The sequence below is a fragment of the Triturus cristatus genome, chromosome 5_1 (genome assembly GCF_964204655.1).
Source record: "Triturus cristatus chromosome 5_1, aTriCri1.1, whole genome shotgun sequence".
NCBI lineage: Eukaryota > Metazoa > Chordata > Amphibia > Caudata > Salamandridae > Triturus > Triturus cristatus.
Genome location: NC_140587.1, coordinates 16784547 through 16806143, shown reverse-complemented (window position 1 = coordinate 16806143; position 21597 = coordinate 16784547). Strand labels below are relative to the sequence as shown.

Here is a 21597-nt window from a genome sequence, read left to right as displayed (position 1 = left end):
ATTTTATTTTGAGCAAATTTTGAAATCAATTGGCTCTAATAGTGCATTTTAATGCACAAATTTCCCAAACATTTGCTCACAAGCCATAGGCTCTGAAAATACACTCATTAAATATCCAAGTCCTTTCCTGGTGTGCCAAGCTAATGAAACCTGACAGTCCCCACAAGTGGACTCAATTATGTTTTTAAAATGTTCTATGGGTGCCCTGTAATGTCAAAAATTACCTCCATTACTAGGGCCAGTACTTGCCATGAACGGCCCTTTTGTCCACAATAGCCCATGTAGGAGGACAGACAACTAGCCCTTGGAGTCACTTATGGTGGTCCTTGCTTCAAGGAGATCACCCATTTCTCCTTCAAGCATCAAGGCAGGTCTTCAAGCAGCAGGGCAGTTCTCTGGTAGCAGAACTGCAGTCTGCTTAGGGTGCAAGCAGTCATTCCGAAATCTTCCACAGGTCCAGAATGGACTGATGAATTGTTCTGAGAGTCCAATATTTATACCTCATGCCAGCCTTTAAAGCTGGGGAATCTTCTAGGCGATCCCCACATCTGGTTCTGAAAAAGTTATTCCCTTCCCCCGCCAAGGCACCAAGAAGTCCGGGGTGACAAAATACTAGTGACAGATTCCCATGTGTGTTCTGTAGGCAAGCCCGGTGACATGTGAGTGAGGCAGGGAATAGCTCCACCTTCAGCATTCTAAGCAGGGTGACCCATCTTGCAAATACCTAGTCTTCCTTTGTCGCACTATATGGGAGGAATACACATAGCCTAATAGCTTGGTTATTTACATTCATACCAAGGCACTGGCAGCAGGCATCAAATGATTAGGACAAGAAAGTGCCACCTTTTCAAAATCCAAATTTACCATTGAAGGCGATTTTAAATTACAATTCATTTGAATCTAAACATGATATTCTGAAAGGTTCCCAATCAAAAGTTAGCATTTATGATTCATTTGAATCAAACATGATATTTTGAAATGTTCCCAATCAAAGGTTAGCAGTTACATAATGTAAGAAGGTAACCCAATATTATCCTATGCGAGACGTAGGCTCTACAGTAGTGATAAACAAATTCAGGGGTTTTTCACCTCAAGGACATGTAAAGCTTAAAAACACATTTTCTACTTTTTAAATACAATGCTCCCTGCCCTACGAACTTATCTTAGGGGTGACATATATGTTTTGGAAAAGGTTTATTTTCCCAGGTCCAATTAGCACTCTAAAACGGCACTCCCTGCTGCAATGGCAAGCTTGAGACAGGTGTTAAAGTGCTGCTTTAGTGGATGTCACAATGAGTGATGCAGGTGCACTAGTAGTATTAATTTTACAGGCTTTGGCACATATATTACCATATACGAGCGACTAATAAGTAAATGAAATGAGTCAGTCAAGTGTTTCAGGGAGAGAGCACAAGCACATTAGCACTGGTTAGTAGTCCTAATGCCAACAAAAACAAATTCAGAAAACAGGAGGGGTGAAGGCAAAAGGCTTAGGAGTGACCATGCAGAGAGTTCCAAGCCCAATCTTGATCTTTACATGGATATCTCAATGATAAATGCCCACTGGAGGGTTCCATAAATTTTCAAAGAAACAATTAATCGCTGCTTTTCACTCACAGAAAATAAATATTTATAAACGACAGCGATAGCAGATAAGTTAGCCATGACAAGCAAGTTGAGAACAGCTATATGGGTACTCTTGAACATGCCTACTCCGATAGGGGGCCAGTCACAGGGACTGGTCCCTTTGACTGGTCCCTGTGACTGGCTCCCTATCGAAGCCAGTCACAGGGACTGGCTCCGATTTTACTTTTTTATTTTAGCAGTCTCCTGTCCAGTTCTGAATCCTTAAATCAAACAGCCTTTGAAGTCAATGGGGTGGTCCAGACGCTTTGAATACAGGAAGCTAGGCTGGAGCAGTTGGCCCTATTGTGGCCACTCCTTAGTCCCGAAGCTTGGGGGGCAGTGTTGGTCTTAAGGGTTGATCTCCCACAGTGTCCAGTCGAAGTCCAGCACAGATCCAATTGTTACTGGTGTCCAGTTACAGCCAGACCCACTGGTTTCCTTTCTCTTATAATAACTGTTTTTCAGGCTGACTAAGGTATACTCTGATGACTCTCCTATATGCAACAGACTCAGGGGCAACTTGTGAGGGTGAGTACTCAGTCTCCTAGGCTGCACCTCAGTGTCCATCTACAGTCAGTCTTCATGGTGCTAGGCTCTCAAAGGTGCGGGCTTCTCAGCTGTTATCGCCCTGCAGCTGTAACAGGGAGTCATCCAACTGACTGTTGGAGTCACCTCTTTTGTCTGGCACACTGGGCAACTATTGTACAAGTTGGGTGCTGCATGCACAGTCCTGTCTTTGCTAGTCTACAGGTTCAGCAGGTGCCGTCTAGACTTTGGTGCCGCCTCTAATTGCTGGCTCCAGTGAGCAGAAGGTCAGTCCTTCTTCATTCTTGTCTCCAATACAGACATGATATAAGGTCTGGATGCCAGTGGTGCCACTTTTATGCCAGTGACAAGCCTAGGGGGTTGTGGTGACTAACTGGCCAATAGACTACCAGGTCCCATCTCACCTGATGATTTCCTGCGAAGTGCACCATCTAGCTATCCAAAAGCAACTATTCTGTCCACTCCAAACATGACCAAACCATTCTCACAGTGTTTGGAGCTCCCTAGACCATCTAATAAGTGCAGCTACCCCGGGTCTACACTTTCCATGGAAAACCAGTTTGACACCAAGCTTTCCTGCTCTTCTCAAGATACCAGTTTGTCTCCCTAAACAAGAGAGCAGCCCTTACCTTGTGTAAATAGAATCTGCCCTTTAAAAGTGGCTTCCCCTTTAAAGCGCACTACCTGGGCTCACACCCACTCTGGCCATTCTGCCAGGATGAGTTCATACCTCTTCTTACAACAGGTCTTGTGTTTCCTTTCCTGAGAGTCACTCTCACATACCTATGGGAGGGCAGCATGCTCTCTTGAGGATAGCGGCTGTGTGCGATCAGATATGGCTACTGAAAAACTTTGGGCAACATGGTGGAAACTTTGTAAAGTTGCCACTTGTAAAATACCTACATTAAATTCGACAGTAAAACGACAAAGCAAGGGTTTTACTCTCAGTATGTCAGGACATCTAAAGTTAACAAAGTGCCTTTAGGGCTTGTTAGGCCTGCTTTCAGGATGATATAAATAGTCAAAAGGAAGGTTTGGGCTTTGACCTCAATTTAAATGGCAAATTGGTGGTAGTAGTTAAGAAACAGCTCTGCTAGTCTGCAATGGCAGCCTGAGAGTCATGCTGGTCTTTGTCACACTCATGGTGGCACAATAAGATCTCCAGTACACGAGCCTCTGGTACCATACACTAGGGACTTATATGTAAGTCAAGCCAATTGCGGGTAAACCATACACCCTGTAAGGGCTAGGGCTATGGTACTGATGCCTGGTTGACAGGTCTTAGAGTCGACAATCCAGCAGCATCAGACCAAAGGTTTGGGGCAGATCACGCAAAGAGAGGCATTTCATCATATTTTCCACCAGGACGCCCTCATACACCGGTGACCAAAGTTTGTCCCCGCAGCAAAGAATACTCTCCCACTAGTCACAGATCACTACTGCAGCGTCAGGTGCAGTGTCTGTCTATATACCTCAGCTACTACAACCTATGACCTAGGCACTGATATGGTACATGTGATGCATACGATCGCTTGCCCATGTGACCTATGATACAAAGGCACCGCACCGAGGAAGACTCGAATCAGGATCAAAAGAGTTTGACGTAATATCCGATCGCACTGCTATACCGCTCACATCGCAGCACACTGCTTAGAAGTTAGGGGCAGTGAACATTACATTCAATGGGTCATTTTAGAGCAAATTGAGAACTACAACCAATAGAAAATGACCCAAAATCACCCTCTTTCCAAAGAACAAACATGAGTGTTTCACCTCAAAACCCACCCTAGAGGACTAAACCACAAAATCCTAGGGCTACTGGTATCGATCCCTTGACATGCATCTATAGTCTTGTTGATTCCAGGGTCCATTCTCTCAGTATTAGAGACTATACATCCTAATCATGAGCCTTCGGGCTCAATAGCCACTAGATGATTCCTCAGAATGTATGCCCAGGTGCCCCATCGACACACCAATGTTTACCAACTATTGACTGAACAAAAACACAGGTATTGGTATTGTCAAGGGAAACATGGATATTTGTCAGTGACTTCCATACAAGTTAGCTGCCTATCTGGTACTCTCTTAACATACTCACTCTGGTAGCTGATCCCACCGCGTGCACCATGTATAGCAGCCATTTTCATTTTTTGTGGTTACTAGCCTACTGGGCACCATCATAGTTTCCATTGGTATTGTGATAACCCCATTATTGGCTGCCGGCATTTCCCGCACACCTGGAGTCAGCACGCCCTCTTTCATTTTTGCAACTCAGGGCAGTCCAAATACTGCACCCCAAACTTATTACACCAACATTCAGACAGGACGCGTGCGGCAGGTGTGCTGAGGGCAATTCCTGTTGATGATGTTAGTATTTATATTTCTGGGACTCCTTTAAAGTAGATACAAGCCTCAACAGACTCCTAACTCCTGTATGATATTTAAACCCACAACAGTGAAGTACTACAGGGGTTTTGGGGTTTTACCCCCATAGGGCCTACCAATTAATACCAATGGGGAAAGAATATGAAGGATCAGGTCAAGAGTGTGCAGGTAAGTCACCTGTGGGGTGTCGGTGTATTTCTTAGAATAACGTCATCACTGTTATGCATGTATTCATACTGAAAAAATAAAAATGTCTCTTCTTTTTGTCTATTGAGCTATTAATTCCCTTTCGTAGTGGAGTGAACTGTACGGCACGTATCATATTCAATTTGTCTGTATGTCTTATATGTCTTAATGCCCCACAAGAACTCCCCAGAGGATTTTGACTGAAACTGAGAACATTACATGCTCTATACATGAATGTGTGTGTTTGTATGGCGTGCATGAAGGTGTACACTAGAGATCCATGTCTGAAGAAATCTGGAGACCCATCTGAGGGCCAAATTCAAAGACAGAAACATGTCAACCTGCAGGATACAGGACAAATAGTTATCCCCACTTTCCTTCTGCTTAACATCAGTAGGAAATTGGGTCACTGTGCTACTCAAGCAGCCACCACCATCTGTGTCAGGGTGAAAGACAAGCAAACCCCAAATTAACCTGTGCTCAGCCCTCTGGTAGCTTAGTGTCATGTCTAGGGAGCGGTAGCATGGGAGAGGCTTTGTTCTTCCATTCTCCCTGTCCTCTTTCTATGCTGGTGTTCTTACCAGTTTCTCTGTGGTTGTGGGAGGGCTGGTGACGGACGCACGGCGGCTCGCGCTGAATTTAATCCAAGCTTGCCAGTTTTGTTTCCGGTCTTGTGCCCCCGGAAGGACTTTGCCGTCTGCATCGTTGAGTCTCGCTGACATTTTCCCCGCGGGACGCGTAAGTATTCCGAGCGCATCGTTAGCGCTCTATAGAGACTGGAGCTGGGTTCCCTTTCCTTTGCCTGGATTGTTTATCGGATGCTGAAGTGTTGCTTTCCAAGCCTTGACAATCGCTGAGGGCAAGGCGCATTTGGCTATAATTTAGGAACAGTGGAAGACCTGTCTATCGGGCTCCTCGAGGCACAGAGTGTCTTGGTTACCAGAGATTGGGTGTTCTATAGCTATGTGCTTCCTGGAGTAATTTCTGCCCCTCCCCCCCTTTTTTTTGTTTATCCATAGAAAGGATCCCTTGTATTTTTGGGATATTCCTTTCACTGTTTTTTTCCCAAATTGGGTTTTTCCCGAGAAGTTGGCACAGGAACAGATCTACTATTTTGATTCCCAGGCTTCTAATCCTTGAACATTCTGCACTACGGAACATGTGGGTATGTGTCAGTCTGCGAGGACACTTTGAGTCCGCTAGGGTAAGCCATGTGTTGAGAAAACACTATGGAGGCATGGGTGGGGATCGGTTCCTTGTATCATTCTGTTAACATTTCTTCATGTTTCTCTTTCCTTCTCTGCTGCAGTTGCCAGTGTTTATCTGGAGTGTTGTCCCAGCAAGATTCAGGAGACTAGACTTGTAGTCTGTCGCAGTGGGTCCTTGTTTTCCCTCCTATTTTTTTGCTCCCTTCTCCCAAAGTATTCCTTCGCTCCTGTCTGAATATAATATAGGGTAGGAGTGTTGCATGCATGGGTAGAGGATTGGTATGCTCTTCGCGCCTGTAGTGTTTGGTTGTTGATTGTGGTTGTGGCGGACGGGACACTTGGCACAAATGCAGGCAGGATTAATTTGGAGGTAATGTGTAAAGTATTCATGCAGCACTTCAACCCGTAATAAAGTGAAACACAACTCAAGATAAACCCCACATCAATTTAGAAACAGAGAGCAAAGTGTAATAACTGATTTAAGAACAAAATAAGAAAAAACAAATCAGTAGAATGAAGCAGGGTCCTGTTTTACCATATAAATGCCCCAAACAAATTCATGCCCTACACCTGCAGCGTAAGACCCTCATATAGGCCCTACCAGCCAGTATACAAATGTGTTAACTTGACCATTCTGTCTAAAAAACATTCACTCGATGCCATAGTCCTCACGTCCACCTAGGAACATACACGTCCCCATGTAAAGAAGTTATAGGCCTCAGCTCACTGTAATCTTGGTAAACAAAAGACCCACTGGTCTCAAATGTGCATTTCTGTTGTACACTGTGCAGAGAGCCAGCACGGACATGAAAAGTCCCTGAGTTATAGGAACAACATGAGGCAAGACGTGGGTAGAGGCCGGCTGGTACATTTCATCGCTACATATCTGATATTTGATGTTTTTAGGTCTCGGCCTGAAGTAGGCAGTGCATGCGCTGCCTCGTCATACCAGGCTTCTTGGAATCAATACGATTCCAGAAGCCTCGTCCCAGCTCCGCCCTCAGCTTTCATTCGTGCTCGTCATTTGGCGTCACAAATTATGCCAAAGGCAGTGCAATGATTGCACTGAAGGCATGTCAATCCCTCCTTGTTGCCCCCCTGTCTCCTTTTAGGCACCCCCCCCCCGGGATTGGATCTTTTACCCGCGTTGTTACACCATTGCCTTTAATTACTGGGGAAGCACTATTTGTTTCCCCTTCTGTCTGTCTCTCTCTGTGAGAAGTTGGCCTGGCATATGCTGGTCACTAGTTATAGTGGCCACCTTGCACCAGTCCAATTCGACTCCTAAGGTGATAGGTTAAAAGGCAACCTTTAAAGAAAGCTATCCTAGTGGTAGCAGTGGAGAGTCTTGAAGGAGTGTTAAGCTTATTGTTTTACCATAGATAACCTCTTGAATGACCAAATGAAAGAGTAGTCCACACCGGTATATATATATAAAATATATGTATTTATTCTAAACAGAATCCCACAAGTCTCTTTATGAGGCTAGAGGCAAAGTTACAATTCAAATAAGCATTGATAGATACAATAACTAGCACTTGAATCACAGGGCCCCAGGGGGGGACCAAACCATATATTAAAAAAGTGGTATAATAACCACGACAATTTTACAGACAATGCCTAGGGCATTTAGGATCGCTGGCCCCTTAAGAATCCACCCCAGGTTATGAGGAAGGGGACCCATGGGATGCGCGTGCAGTGGAAATAGCTGCTATCGGGATCTCCATTAAAGCCTATGGAGAATATTGCGGTTGAACTTTTCAAGTTTAAAGACACTTCTAGCAGAAGTTTAATTTCAAGAGTTTAGAGCTAAGCTTTTGAAGAGCCCACACCCGCGAGAGTACCAAGGTACCACTGTTACTTGCCCCAGGGAAGCCAGGTGCATAGGTCGATTTTGCTGTCGGGTCGCGGGCTGATTTTCAATGGGAAAATGTACAAAACTGCTGCTAGCCAAAAGCGTTGATGATGTCGTGAAGAATGAAGTTGTAGATCTTGAAGAGAAGAACCTGAAAGCAGAGGGGACATGTTGGACAGGCCACATGAAGGGCTTGCTCCCCCCCCGCATGACAGGGCCCGAAGCCCGGCCCTCCAGGTGTTACCCACAGAAACAACCCGCACCCCGTCTCCAGACGGGACTCCTGCCCCCGGACATCTCTGTATCATGGGGCCAAACCACTACCGGCTCCCTCGCCCCGCCCGGCCGCCATCTTGGACACTGCACCACGAGGCCGCGTGGCCTCAGCTCGACCCTAACCCTGGGCCTGGCCAGGCCCCGACATCCCGGCACCACCATCCACCCCGGAGGTGAACGGACCACTTGGCAGGTCGATGGGAGGAAGAAGTGTCGATGGCTCTCCCCCGCCAGGTGCCGATCGCCCCCCAGCTCCCCCGGGCGCTGGCTCCACCCCCCTGCTGGGTGTCTGGACTCCCTCATCCCGGACCTCCCGACCTCCAAGTGCGAGGGTCCGGACATCAAAGGGCGCCAGACCTATAACTGGGGCAGCTCCAGAGCACGAAGGCAGTTGTATCCTGGAGTCGAGAGACACCGAGAAGAACTCATCCTTGACGGACTACCGGCGCTGCCGTAGCCCTGCCTTGTGAACTGTCGTCCTGCCTGCTGGCGCTGCCGCGGCCTTCTGCATCCTCCATCCTCGTCGGGACCTGCTGGCACTGCCGCGGACCGTTGTGACTACCACCTTCATCGGGACCTGCTGGCGCTGCCGCGGACCTTTGTAACGACCACCTTCACCGGGTCCTGCTGGCGCTGCCGCGGACCGTTGTAATGACCACCTTCACCGGGACCTGCTGGCGCTGCCGCGGCCCGTCCATCTAGAACACCGAGCTCGAGGATTGTGAGCTATCCATCATATCATCGCCTCTACCAGATTGGTAACAAGACTGTCCCGCTACCCCCGTTCCCAACCAAGAGACTAGTATCGAGGGGACCCCTGAGTCCTGACCTCCTTGTACCATTCCATCGTACCTAAGTGATCGCTTATAAAGAACGTTAAACCTTATCCTTGTGTGGTGTACATCTGTGGGGGGGAAGTTACTCGTCTGTACGATCGCTGGAGACGGCTCTCCCCGGAGACCTCTCCCCTTGTCCTCGGCCGACCCTCCCGGTCCGTCTAACATTGGTGGCCAGCGGCGCGATCCGAATCAACGCGTAATCGTACAGAGAGTAGCTCACCCCACGACGAAACCACAATGTCAACCGAAGAGACATGATCCCGCGGGCTCCCCTACCCGCCAACACCAGAAAATATAGTCAGTGGGTGAACATTAATGGACGCCGGGCCGAAGCATTACGTGACACGGGGGCCAGTGTGACGGTCGTCCGCTGTCACCTGGTAAAACCAGAGCAGATCCTGCCGAACATTCTCTGCCCCGTCCGTTCAGCCGACAATTCGGAGAGTCTATGTCGGATGGCCTGCGTCCCCTTCGAATGGGGAGGAGTCTCCGGCATGTTGAAGGTGACGGTCCGAGATGATGCCCCCGTGGACTGTCTCCTCGGGAATGATCTTGAGAGTTCCCCGTGGGCCGCCGTAGAAAGAATAGAGCACCTGGGGATGTTGGGCCTCCCGGACTGGGCGTGCGTAACCACCCGGTCCATGGCCGCCCGTGCCATCCCCCGACCAGAAGAACCAGAATGGCCAGCACCTCCTCCCCCGATCGCTCCAGTAGAGGACACCGACCATACCGACCCCCCACAGCAAACCCCCGAAGGGCTCGCCCAGCCCCAGGACCTTCCCAACCTGGCTCAGTGGCGTCAAGAAGGGGGGCCCACCCAGGAACAGTTCCGTCAAGAACAGAAGACCTGTCCCTCCCTCGAGGGACTCCGCCAGCAAGCCCTCGCCCAGAGCGCAGGGGACACCACCGGAGCACATTGGATCTATTGGGACAACGACCTATTGTACAGTGAACAGAGAATCGCGGAGTTAGGGGCCAGTCGAGTGCTGGTGGTGCCCCTCCGTTTTAGAGACTTCCTGTTAAATTTGGCCCACGATGTCCCTCTGGCTGGACACCTGGGCCAGGACAAAACCTACAGTCGCCTGGTGACCACCTTTTTCTGGCCAAAGATGAGAACCGACGTCCACAACCACTGCCGGTCCTGCCCCACGTGCCAGGCCAGCGGGAAGAGTGGCCGCAAACTCAAAGCACCTCTGCAACCCTTCCCAGTTGTCACCACCCCGTTCGAGAGGGTGGGAATAGACATTGTGGGGCCCCTGGACCCCCGTACAGCACAAGGACATCGGTTCATCCTGGTACTGGTGGACCACGCCACCCGCTACCCCGAGGCTGTGCCCCTGCGAACTGTAACAGCCCCTGTGGTCGGCCGGGCCTTAATGGGGATCTTCTCCCGGGTGGGCTTCCCCCGAGAGGTCGTCAGCGACAGAGGCACCAACTTTATTTCGAAGTATATGAAGTCCCTCTGGCAACAGTGCGGGGTCACCTACCGATTCACGACCCCCTATCACCCTCAAGGAAACGGACTAGTCGAGCGGTTCAACCGCACGCTCAAGGGAATGATTGGGGGGCTGGAAGAGCCCCTCCGTCGTCAGTGGGATGTACTACTTCCGTGCCTCCTCTTCGCCTATCGAGAAGTTCCCCAGAAGTCCATCGGCTTTAGCCCTTTCGAACTCCTGTACGGGCATCCTGTGCGAGGGCCCCTCAGCCTAGTCAAAGAAGGTTGGGAGATGGCCCCCCCTAAAGACCCCTCCAGACGTCTTCAAGTACCTCCTGACCCTACGCAATCAGACCAGGCGATTCAGAGAAATGGCAAAAGCGAACCTTGAGGCCAGTCAGGAGGACATGAAGAAATGGTACGATCAAAATGCCTCCTCCATCGAATTCGAACCTGGCCAACAAGTGTGGGTGATGTCCCCCACCGAACCATGTGCCTTGCAGGACAAGTGGACGGGGCCCTTCAAAGTGGTCGAACGCAAGAGCCCCGTCACCTATCTCATCGATATGGAATCTCCACGGAACCCCCTCCGGGTCCTCCACACCAACCGACTCAAACCCCACTTTGTGCGCTCGGAGCTCAGCCTCCTGATGGCTACAGACAATGGAGCGGAAGAAGACTCCGAGCCTCTCCCTGATCTCCTGAAGACTCGGGAGAAAGATGGTTCCATGGACGGGGTCCGGCTCTCCGATGCCCTCACCCCGGAACAGCGCCAAGGCTGCCGGGACCTCCTGCTGCAGTTTGCTACCTTGTTTTCCCTCACCCCAGGGGTCACTCCCTGGTGCTTGCACAACGTGGACACTGGGGACAGTCCCCCTATCAGACACCGGGCGTACCGCGTACCAGATCGGGTACGGGCCTGCATCCAAGAGGAGGTATCAAAGATGCTCACGCTCGGGGTCATCGAGCCCTCGGACAGCCCCTGGGCCAGCCCGGTCGTGCTGGTCCCCAAAGCTGCTGCCCCCGGCACCACTCCTGAGCTCCGATCCTGCGTCGACTATCGGGGCTTGAATGCTGTCACCAGAACCGACGCTCATCCCATCCCCCGAGCGGATGAATTGATCGACCGCATGGGGGCTGCCCGCTACCTCAGTATCTTCGACCTGACAGCGGGCTACTGGCAGATCGGTCTCACACCTCGGGCCCAAGAACGATCCGCCTTTTCTACCCCCGATGGCCACTACCACTTCAAAGTCATGCCCTTCGGCATGAAGAATGCCCCAGCTACTTTTCAGCGACTGGTGAACCAGGTCTTGGCGGGGCTCGAGGAGTTCAGCGCCGCCTACCTGGACGATATCGCTGTGTACAGCCGCCACTGGTCCGACCACCTCCACCACCTCCGAGAGGTCCTGCAGGCCCTCCAACGGGCCGGCCTCACAATCAAGGCCAGCAAGTGCCAAATTGGTCAGGGGTCCGTGACCTACCTCGGACACCAGGTGGGAAGCGGTCTGGTGGCCCCTCTGCAACTCAAAATCGCTGCCATCCAGTCCTGGCAGCCCCCAGTCACGCAGACCGAGGTCCGAGCCTTCTTGGGGCTCACCGGCTACTACCGGCGGTTCGTGAGGGACTATGGCAGCATTGTGGGGCCCCTCACGGGACTCACATCCAAAAACCTCCCGAAGAAGATCAACTGGACCCCAGACTGTCAAGCGGCCTTCGAGAAGCTGAAAGCCGCCATGTGCACTGCCCCTGTGCTCCAGGCCCCCGACTACAGTCGGGAATTCATCGTGCAAACAGATGCCTCCGACCATGGCATCGGGGCGGTCCTCTCCCAGCTGAACTCCGAGGGACTTGACCAACCGGTGGCCTTCATCAGCAGACGCCTCCTGGCCCGAGAACAGCGCTGGAGCACCATCGAGAGGGAGGCCTTCGCAGTGGTGTGGGCCCTCAAAAAGCTCCGGCCCTATCTCTTCGGTACCCACTTCCGGGTGCAAACAGATCATCGACCCCTGCAGTGGCTAATGCAGTTGCGGGGGGAAAACCCCAAACTATTGCGTTGGTCCATCTCACTGCAGGGGATGGACTTCACTGTGGAACATCGACCGGGCCAAGACCACGCCAACGCAGATGGCCTGTCACGCTTTTTCCGCCTCGGCGAGGAAAGTCCCCAAGAGGATGGGTGACCCTCCCCGCCTTCAGCTGGGGGGGACGCATGTTGGACAGGCCACATGAAGGGCTTGCTCCCCCCCCGCATGACAGGGCCCGAAGCCCGGCCCTCCAGGTGTTACCCACAGAAACAACCCGCACCCCGTCTCCAGACGGGACTCCTGCCCCCGGACATATCTGTATCATGGGGCCAAACCACTACCGGCTCCCTCGCCCGGCCCGGCCGCCATCGTGGACACTGCACCACGAGGCCGCGTGGCCTCAGCTCGACCCTAACCCTGGGCCTGGCCATGCCCCGACATCCCGGCACCACCATCCACCCCGGAGGTGAACGGACCACTTGGCAGGTCGATGGGAGGAAGAAGTGTCGATGGCTCTCCCCCGCCAGGTGCCGATCGCCCCCCAGCTCCCCCGGGTGCTGGCTCCACCCCCCTGCTGGGTGTCTGGACTCCCTCATCCCGGACCTCCCGACCTCCAAGTGCGAGGGTCCGGACATCAAAGGGCGCCAGACCTATAACTGGGGCAGCTCCAGAGCACGAAGGCAGTTGTATCCTGGAGTCGAGAGACACCGAGAAGAACTCATCCTTGACGGACTACCGGCGCTGCCGTAGCCCTGCCTTGTGAACTGTCGTCCTGCCTGCTGGCGCTGCCGCGGCCTTCTGCATCCTCCATCCTCGTCGGGACCTGCTGGCACTGCCACGGACCGTTGTGACTACCACCTTCATCGGGACCTGCTGGCGCTGCCGCGGACCTTTGTAACGACCACCTTCACCGGGTCCTGCTGGCGCTGCCGCGGACCGTTGTAACAACCACCTTCACCGGGACCTGCTGGCGCTGCCGCGGCCCGTCCATCTAGAACACCGAGCTCGAGGATTGTGAGCTATCCATCATATCATCGCCTCTACCAGATTGGTAACAAGACTGTCCCGCTACCCCCGTTCCCAACCAAGAGACTAGTATCGAGGGGACCCCTGAGTCCTGACCTCCTTGTACCATTCCATCGTACCTAAGTGATCGCTTATAAAGAACGTTAAACCTTATCCTTGTGTGGTGTACATCTGTGGGGGGGAAGTTACTCGTCTGTACGATCGCTGGAGACGGCTCTCCCCGGAGACCTCTCCCCTTGTCCTCGGCCGACCCTCCCGGTCCGTCTAACAGGACAGAGTCTGGGTCACGGCACAGTGACCAGGGAGCTTAAGGAAAAGAGCCCTTCAATGTCGGGTGCTTCACGTGGAAAAGGTGTAGCTTGGATCTGCAGCCACGGGCTCCGAGAGGCTTCAAGGAAGGCCAGCTTCTGGAGGGCAACTCTCCCACATCGGATGAGGGTCGCTGCGGTGTTAGTGTCCGGATTGGATCCACTAAGCCTTGGCAACCGCAACCCACGCAACATGAACAAATCAGCTACTGGTGCAGACCCACGAGGTCTGAGAGAGGTCTCCTTCAAGGAGACTGGAGAGCAGGCCTGAAGCAACCAGAGGAACTCTTAAAAGTAAAGATTGACCTCCGCTAGGACCCCCAAGTCGAGAGACAATGGACCGCGGGAGGCAGCAATTTTGGCGTGCATAAAAGAGTGCCCACGGGCCACAGGAGTGGGCTAGGGTACTGATCTTTGGCACAGTTGCTGCAGAGAGGTTGGCTCAATTTTGGGCTAAAGCACAGCTTCCCCACTGGTCAGGGTCGTGTTCTATGCAAGAGGTGGCTGGTTTCCTGGGGTATTGGGGATCTCGGCACCCACGCGGTCCACGGTGCTCAGATTTGCTGAACACACTCACTGGCCTCTGGGATGCTCAGGAAACCGACCTCAAGGTTGAGAGGAGTTGTCGATGTCTGAAGGAGCAGCAAAGTTCCAACCGGGTCACTTGCAGTTTTTCAGGTGCCTGCCAAGCATGGGGGTAACTCCTTTACCCCAAGGGAGATTTCTTCAGTCAGCTGGGCAGCAGCAAGACGAAGGTCCTGTCTGTGAAGTTCAAGAATAATCTGAGGCTCTGGGGACACAGAATTCACCTTTATCCAGAGGATATGGGGAGGGTCCAGATCAGAGCCAACCAATGGGTGGTTAGGCGGGAAAGGGTGGCTACACCCACTCCCCTTTGTGTGTTTCCTGCCTGGGCAGGGGACAGGATGCCCCTGAACCAGTTCCAGACGGTGTATGCAGAATGGAGGCGCTGGGAAAGTCCAAGTGTAATTCTGAAAGCCATCCCTTGGTGCACCCACCCAGTTCCAATCCACATATCCTGTCTGGGGAGGTGCTGGCACCTCCCTGCAACAGGATCCCTATTGTCCAGCTGCCGAGGCTGGGCTTCTGCCCAGCAACAGGCAGCCAGAGTCGTGTGGGTGGCGGGTAGCATCCATTTTGTACCACTGGTGCACTTTTAAATTGGTGTCTAAATTCTGCCGCTTTTCCCATATCGCCCCTCTAGCAGGGGGGAATCATGCCCTCATGCCCATGGCTGGACTGGGGGTATGATTCCTACATGTTTGACACCAAACAAAATATGGTTCTGTGTAGCCATTCTCAAGTTATCACCCTATCGTGATAGACTTATAATGCGGTAAGAGTATATGGTATGGCTACACTACAAACAACCCAGCAATGTGTTTACGAGGGTTGCAGAGGGGCCCTACTCAGGTAGGGGTCCCCTCTCACACATACCTCAGCACCCTGCCTTGTAGGATTATCAAGGCCTGCTTGAGGGGTGACCAATGAGAATACATGTGTTGTACATAGGTGGGATATAGGGTACCTGTATCCCTGTAAACCCAGACTACAGAAGTGGTCTGGTGGTGTCATTTTGTATGGCTGTCCCAGGGTGGCACAATAACTGCAGCAGTAACTGGTAGGCCTGTGAAGTACCTATGCCCTGGGTACCTAAGGTACCATAGACTAGGGGCTCATAAGGTATCACAATGTCCAATCTCTAGTGCATCTAATATGCACACCAAGTCGTTTTAGGGAGAAAGCAGATAGGCTGGGGTCCTGGATAGCAGGATCCCAGCCAGACTAGTCAAAAACCACTCAAATACCAAGCAAAAAGTTGGGGGCAACCATATCGTCAGATTCCACCTTCATACACTCTCAAAGACACAGACTTTCCTCTTCTCCGTGGGAACAACTTTTAATTCGTGAGTCTCCTGAGGCGGAAGCCGGGAGTGAATCTGCATTTTTAAATCTTTGCTGTGTGATACTCTGTGCTTTTAACCACTTACCCCGTGCACTGTAACAGCGCTTCTAGCGCTGCAACGAACACTCCATTTCGCCATCACTGAGGGCGAGGCGCCACGGCGGACACGCCCACCTCAGCTGGCCACGCCCCCTTCTTGTCACTATAAAGTGCGCGCAGCTGGAAAGCGCGTCACTTTAATTCGTGAGTCTCCTGAGGCGGAAGCCGGGAGTGAATCTGCATTTTTAAATCTTTGCTGTGTGATACTCTGTGCTTTTAACCACTTACCCCATGCACTGTAACAGCGCTTCTAGCGCTGCAACGAACACTCCATTTCGCCATCACTGAGGGCGAGGCGCCACGGCGGACACGCCCACCTCAGCTGGCCACGCCCCCTTCTTGTCACTATAAAGTGCGCGCAGCTGGAAAGCGCGTCACTTTAATTCGTGAGTCTCCTGAGGCGGAAGCCGGGAGTGAATCTGCATTTTTAAATCTTTGCTGTGTGATACTCTGTGCTTTTAACCACTTACCCCGTGCACTGTAACAGCGCTTCTAGCGCTGCAACGAACACTCCATTTCGCCATCACTGAGGGCGAGGCGCCACGGCGGACACGCCCACCTCAGCTGGCCACGCCCCCTTCTTGTCACTATAAAGTGCGCGCAGCTGGAAAGCGCGTCACTTTAATTCGTGAGTCTCCTGAGGCGGAAGCCGGGAGTGAATCTGCATTTTTAAATCTTTGCTGTGTGATACTCTGTGCTTTTAACCACTTACCCCGTGCACTGTAACAGCGCTTCTAGCGCTGCAACGAACACTCCATTTCGCCATCACTGAGGGCGAGGCGCCACGGCGGACACGCCCACCTCAGCTGGCCACGCCCCCTTCTTGTCACTATAAAGTGCGCGCAGCTGGAAAGCGCGTCACTTTAATTCGTGAGTCTCCTGAGGCGGAAGCCGGGAGTGAATCTGCATTTTTAAATCTTTGCTGTGTGATACTCTGTGCTTTTAACCACTTACCCCGTGCACTGTAACAGCGCTTCTAGCGCTGCAACGAACACTCCATTTCGCCATCACTGAGGGCGAGGCGCCACGGCGGACACGCCCACCTCAGCTGGCCACGCCCCCTTCTTGTCACTATAAAGTGCGCGCAGCTGGAAAGCGCGTCACTTTAATTCGTGAGTCTCCTGAGGCGGAAGCCGGGAGTGAATCTGCATTTTTAAATCTTTGCTGTGTGATACTCTGTGCTTTTAACCACTTACCCCGTGCACTGTAACAGCGCTTCTAGCGCTGCAACGAACACTCCATTTCGCCATCACTGAGGGCGAGGCGCCACGGCGGACACGCCCACCTCAGCTGGCCACGCCCCCTTCTTGTCACTATAAAGTGCGCGCAGCTGGAAAGCGCGTCACTTTAATTCGTGAGTCTCCTGAGGCGGAAGCCGGGAGTGAATCTGCATTTTTAAATCTTTGCTGTGTGATACTCTGTGCTTTTAACCACTTACCCCGTGCACTGTAACAGCGCTTCTAGCGCTGCAACGAACACTCCATTTCGCCATCACTGAGGGCGAGGCGCCACGGCGGACACGCCCACCTCAGCTGGCCACACCCCCATGACACCCTCTTACACAGACATAAAAAATGTGTCTCGCTAGGAAGCGCAGCGGACGGGCGCAGCGGGCGCGCCGTCAGCGCGCCGAAGGCGCGCCAAAGGCAAGCCCGTCTGGGCCCGTCCGGGCCTGGACCGGGCCCAGGGCCAGTCCCCCTGCCCCCTTCACTAGCCCCATCCGCACGTGTTGGACCAATACCCAACTTCACCTACTTAATCCTCGCCCTTGCTTGACCAGCACTCGCTGCATCCCAAACCACCTGGAGTCCGCTCATTTCCACTGCCCGCAATGCAATTTCAATCTTCCGCCCTACCAACCTTGTCTCTCTTCACGTCCCCCGTCACAGTTACCCTTCTCTAATCAGCGCACCCTGAAAGCTGGTTTGATCAATTGCCGATCTCTTCCCCGGCATGCCAATGACATCTGGATGTCCATCTCTTCAGATGAGTGGGATATTCTTTTCCTCACAGAATCCTGGATCACAGACTCCTCTTCTCCGGATATCTATCTGGCTATTCCCCCTGGATATGATATAAAATGCTTGAACCGGGCTGGCGGTAAGTCTGGAGGCGGTCTAGCCGTCATTTTCAAATCCCTTTTCCAGTTGACTTTTACCAAACTTACCAATATTGGTATAATTGAAGCCATGTACTTCTCCATATCTGTCTCTGCGGCAGTTATCCTGGCTGGCACATTAGTTTACAACCCCCCCCCGCCACTTCCCCCTCTCTCACTGCCCTCTTTCACCAACTGGCTGACTTATCTCTTAAACACCAATATTTCATTGTCCTGGGCGATTTTAACCTCCACGTAGACAACCCGCTCTGCGTGAAGGCTAACAATCTGTTGGAAACTATGGATAGCCTGAATCTCAAACAATTAGTCGTAGGTCCCACTCATGTGGCTGGTCACACCCTGGACCTCATATTCGCCAATTTCTCGAATATCACTGTCCTCCCACCCCTCCCTCTCACCTGGACTGACCATTACCTCATCCCCTTCTCTCTTGCCCTCGGACGAAAAACTGGCCCTATGGCCCCAAGGAAGGAGCTGGGAAGAAAGTGGCACAAGGTTACATGTGCTACCCTGGACCCGGTATTCCATTTTCAGACAGAGTACCTCTCCTCGGACATAGATGAAAATGTTTCTAGGCTGAATGCTGCCCTCGTTAATGCGATTGATTCTATCGCCCCCCAGAAAATCATCACCTCCACTAGATCGCGACCCTCTGCTCCCTGGTTTTCTACCCCCCTCCGTGAGGAGAAAAGCAGATGTAAAGCTCTCGAACGTAAGTGGAGACTAAACTACGACCTCGAAGCCAAACTCTTATATAGATCTGCCCTGAAAAAATTCCTTAAACAAAAAAAAAGCGCTATGAAAGATCACTTTGCCTCTCAAATTACTAAGGCCAAAAACTCATCTAAAACCCTCTTTAGCATCGTTAAGGATTTTATTAACCCTCCGGCCAGGGCTCCTCAGAACACCGCGAGTCAGGCTCTTTGCGAGGGACTCTCAGACTACTTCCTCGAAAAGATTAATAAACTTCGTGTCTCCTTCTCCACAGGGCTTGTCCCCATGCCTTCCCCCACAAGTTCCCCAGAATCACCGTCCTTTCTTTCATTTAACAAACTTAACCAGGATGATGCTATCAGGCTACTCATCCACTGCAAATCCGGCGCCCCCTCCGATCCTGTCCCCGCAAAAATCATGGGAGAACTGGCGCCTTCACTTGCCTGCCCCTTCCTCTCCATCTGGAATGCCTCCCTCCACCATGGCTTCTTCCCTACCTCCTGGAAGGAGGCCTTGGTGATCCCCATCCTAAAAAAAGTGGACGCAGATCCCGCTGTTTTTGCTAACTACCGCCCCATCTCCCTTCTCCCTAAACCCGCTAAAGTCCTGGAAAAAGCCGTGCAGCTGCAACTTTCGGAATATCTAGAAAACCACTCTCTGCTGCATGGATCACAATCCGGTTTCAGAGCCGGATTCAGCACTGAGACGGCCCTGCTGGAAGTTTCCGAAACAATTCGAGAATGCGTGGACAGGGGCGAGGAGGCCATGCTGGTCCTCCTCGACCTGTCCGCAGCTTTCGATACGGTCTCCCACCCTATCCTCCTTGACCGACTTAAGCAGATCGGCATTGGTGGCACTGCCTTCAGCTGGATCGAGTCCTTCCTCTCGACTAGAAGTCAGAGGGTATTGTTGCGTCCCTTCAAGTCTGAGAAAAAACCCTTGTCATGCGGGGTGCCACAAGGCTCTGCCCTCAGCCCCCTGTTCTTCAACGTCTATCTTGCCCCCTTGGCCGACGTTGTGGAGTCCTACGGAGTCAGGGTGGTCTCTTACGCTGACGACACACAGTTGGTGTTTTCTTTTAGGGACCACTCGGACTCCGCATTCGCCAACTTTCGCCAATGCCTCAACGACATCAGTATCTGGATGACCGCGAATCACCTCAGACTGAATGCAGACAAAACGGAGGTACTGTTTTTTAATCAGAGAGCCTCCATCCCCTCCTTCTGGTGGTGGCCCACGGTGCTTGATCCCGCCCCGTCCCCTGTTCACTCGGCTCGGAACCTGGGTTTCCAGTTTGATGACGCCTTGTCTTGCAAAACTCAGGTTAATAAAGTCACCTCTGCCTGCTTCCTGAAGTTGCGCATGATCAGAAAAATTCTCCCATATCTCCCCCTGGATTCCCGCCGTACAGTTACCCAAGCCCTCATCACGTCCCACTTGGACTATGCCAACAGCCTCTATGCTGGTGCCCCCCAGTACTTGGTAGGCCGGCTGCAGATTGTCCAGAATGCTGCAGCCAGACTGATTGGTAACATCCTGTACCGCCAATCTGTCTCTGCTTACCGGAGGGAACTCCACTGGCTTCCAGTGGCTAGCCGCATCCAGTTCAAGGTCCTCACTCTCACCTACCGAGCCGTAAACGACCGCGGACCTAACTACCTGAAAAAACGTGCCTCGATATCCCGCTCCACCAGATCCCTGAGATCCAATGACCTTCGCCTCCTGATCCCGCCCCGTTTTAGATTATCTAGAATGGGTGGCAGAGGGTTCAGTGTCATTGCTGCCAAACTATGGAACTCCCTACCAATCGAGCTGAGATTCTGTCCCTCTGAATCCATTTTCCGAGCCAAACTCAAAACCTGGCTCTTCTCCGGACTTTGAGTCACTCCACTGCTTCGCCTGCTCTTTACTCCCTACTTTCCCTTGGAGGCTCAGGATTTTAGCGCCGGGACACCCCTTCGGGGGTAGCTGCGCGCTCTATAAACTACATAAAATAAATAAATAAAATAAATAAACAGCCGAGTAATTATTTTGTCTGGATTTTCTCAGTCTCTGACGGCGCGTCCCGAGACCATGGACTGCGTACTATTGATTGTGGACTCAGGGGGTCTGTGCCTGTCAGAGTCTGCAAATCCCTCTCAGGGTTTGTAGAGTGTTAGATTTCTTTTTTTTACTGTTTGACCTATGGGCGCACCCTTTTAGGGGTCCCCCCATGGGATGTGCGCTAAAAAGCGAAAGCGGACTGAACCGTTCCCCCCCTTCACAGGGATTTGCTCGACGTCTCTAGTGCGCCTCCCGCTCTCCGTGGCAGTGCAAGGGCACCCCGGCCCTTCCACGAAGCACTGCTGCTCTCACAGCTCTGTCAGTGCACCTCAGCCCTTCCTCGAAGCATTGATGCTCTCCCAGCTCTGTCAGTGCACCTTTGCCCTTTCTCAAAGCATTGATGCTCTCACAGCTCTATCAGTGCACCTCGGCCCTTCCTCGAAGCACTGCTGCTCTCCTAGCTCTGTCAGTGCACCTCGGCCCTTCCTCGAAGCACTGCTGCTCTCACAGCTCTGCCAGTGCACCTCGGCCCTTCCTCGAGGCACTGCTGCTCTCACAGCTCTGTCAGTGCACCTCGGCCCTTCCTCGAAGCATTGATGCTCTCCCAGCTCTGTCAGTGCACCTCGGCCCTTCCTTGAAGCACTGCTGCTCTCCTAGCTCTGTCAGTGCACCTCGGCCCTTCCTCGAAGCACTGCTGCTCTCCCAGCTCTGTCAGTGCACCTCGGCCCTTCCTCGAAGCACTGCTGCTCTCACAGCTCTGTCAGTGCACCTCGGCCCTTCCTCGCAGATCTGCTGCTCTCCCAGCTCTGTCAGTGCACCTCGGCCCTTCCTCGAAGCACTGCTGCTCTCCCAGCTCTGTCAGTGCACCTCGGCCCTTCCTCGAAGCACTGCTGCTCTCCTAGCTCTGTCAGTGCACCTCGGCCCTTCCTCGAAGCACTGCTGCTCTCACAGCTCTGTCAGTGCACCTCGGCCTTTCCT

General features: G+C 52.4%; 1 protein-coding gene across 2 annotated transcripts in view; it reads right to left on the bottom strand.

Moving 5' to 3' along the window:
* The window catches only part of LOC146829972 (GTPase IMAP family member 9-like), a 93971-nt gene that overhangs the window by 41999 nt on the left and 30375 nt on the right, over positions 1-21597 (bottom strand). The gene's annotated exons all lie outside the window — the stretch shown is intronic.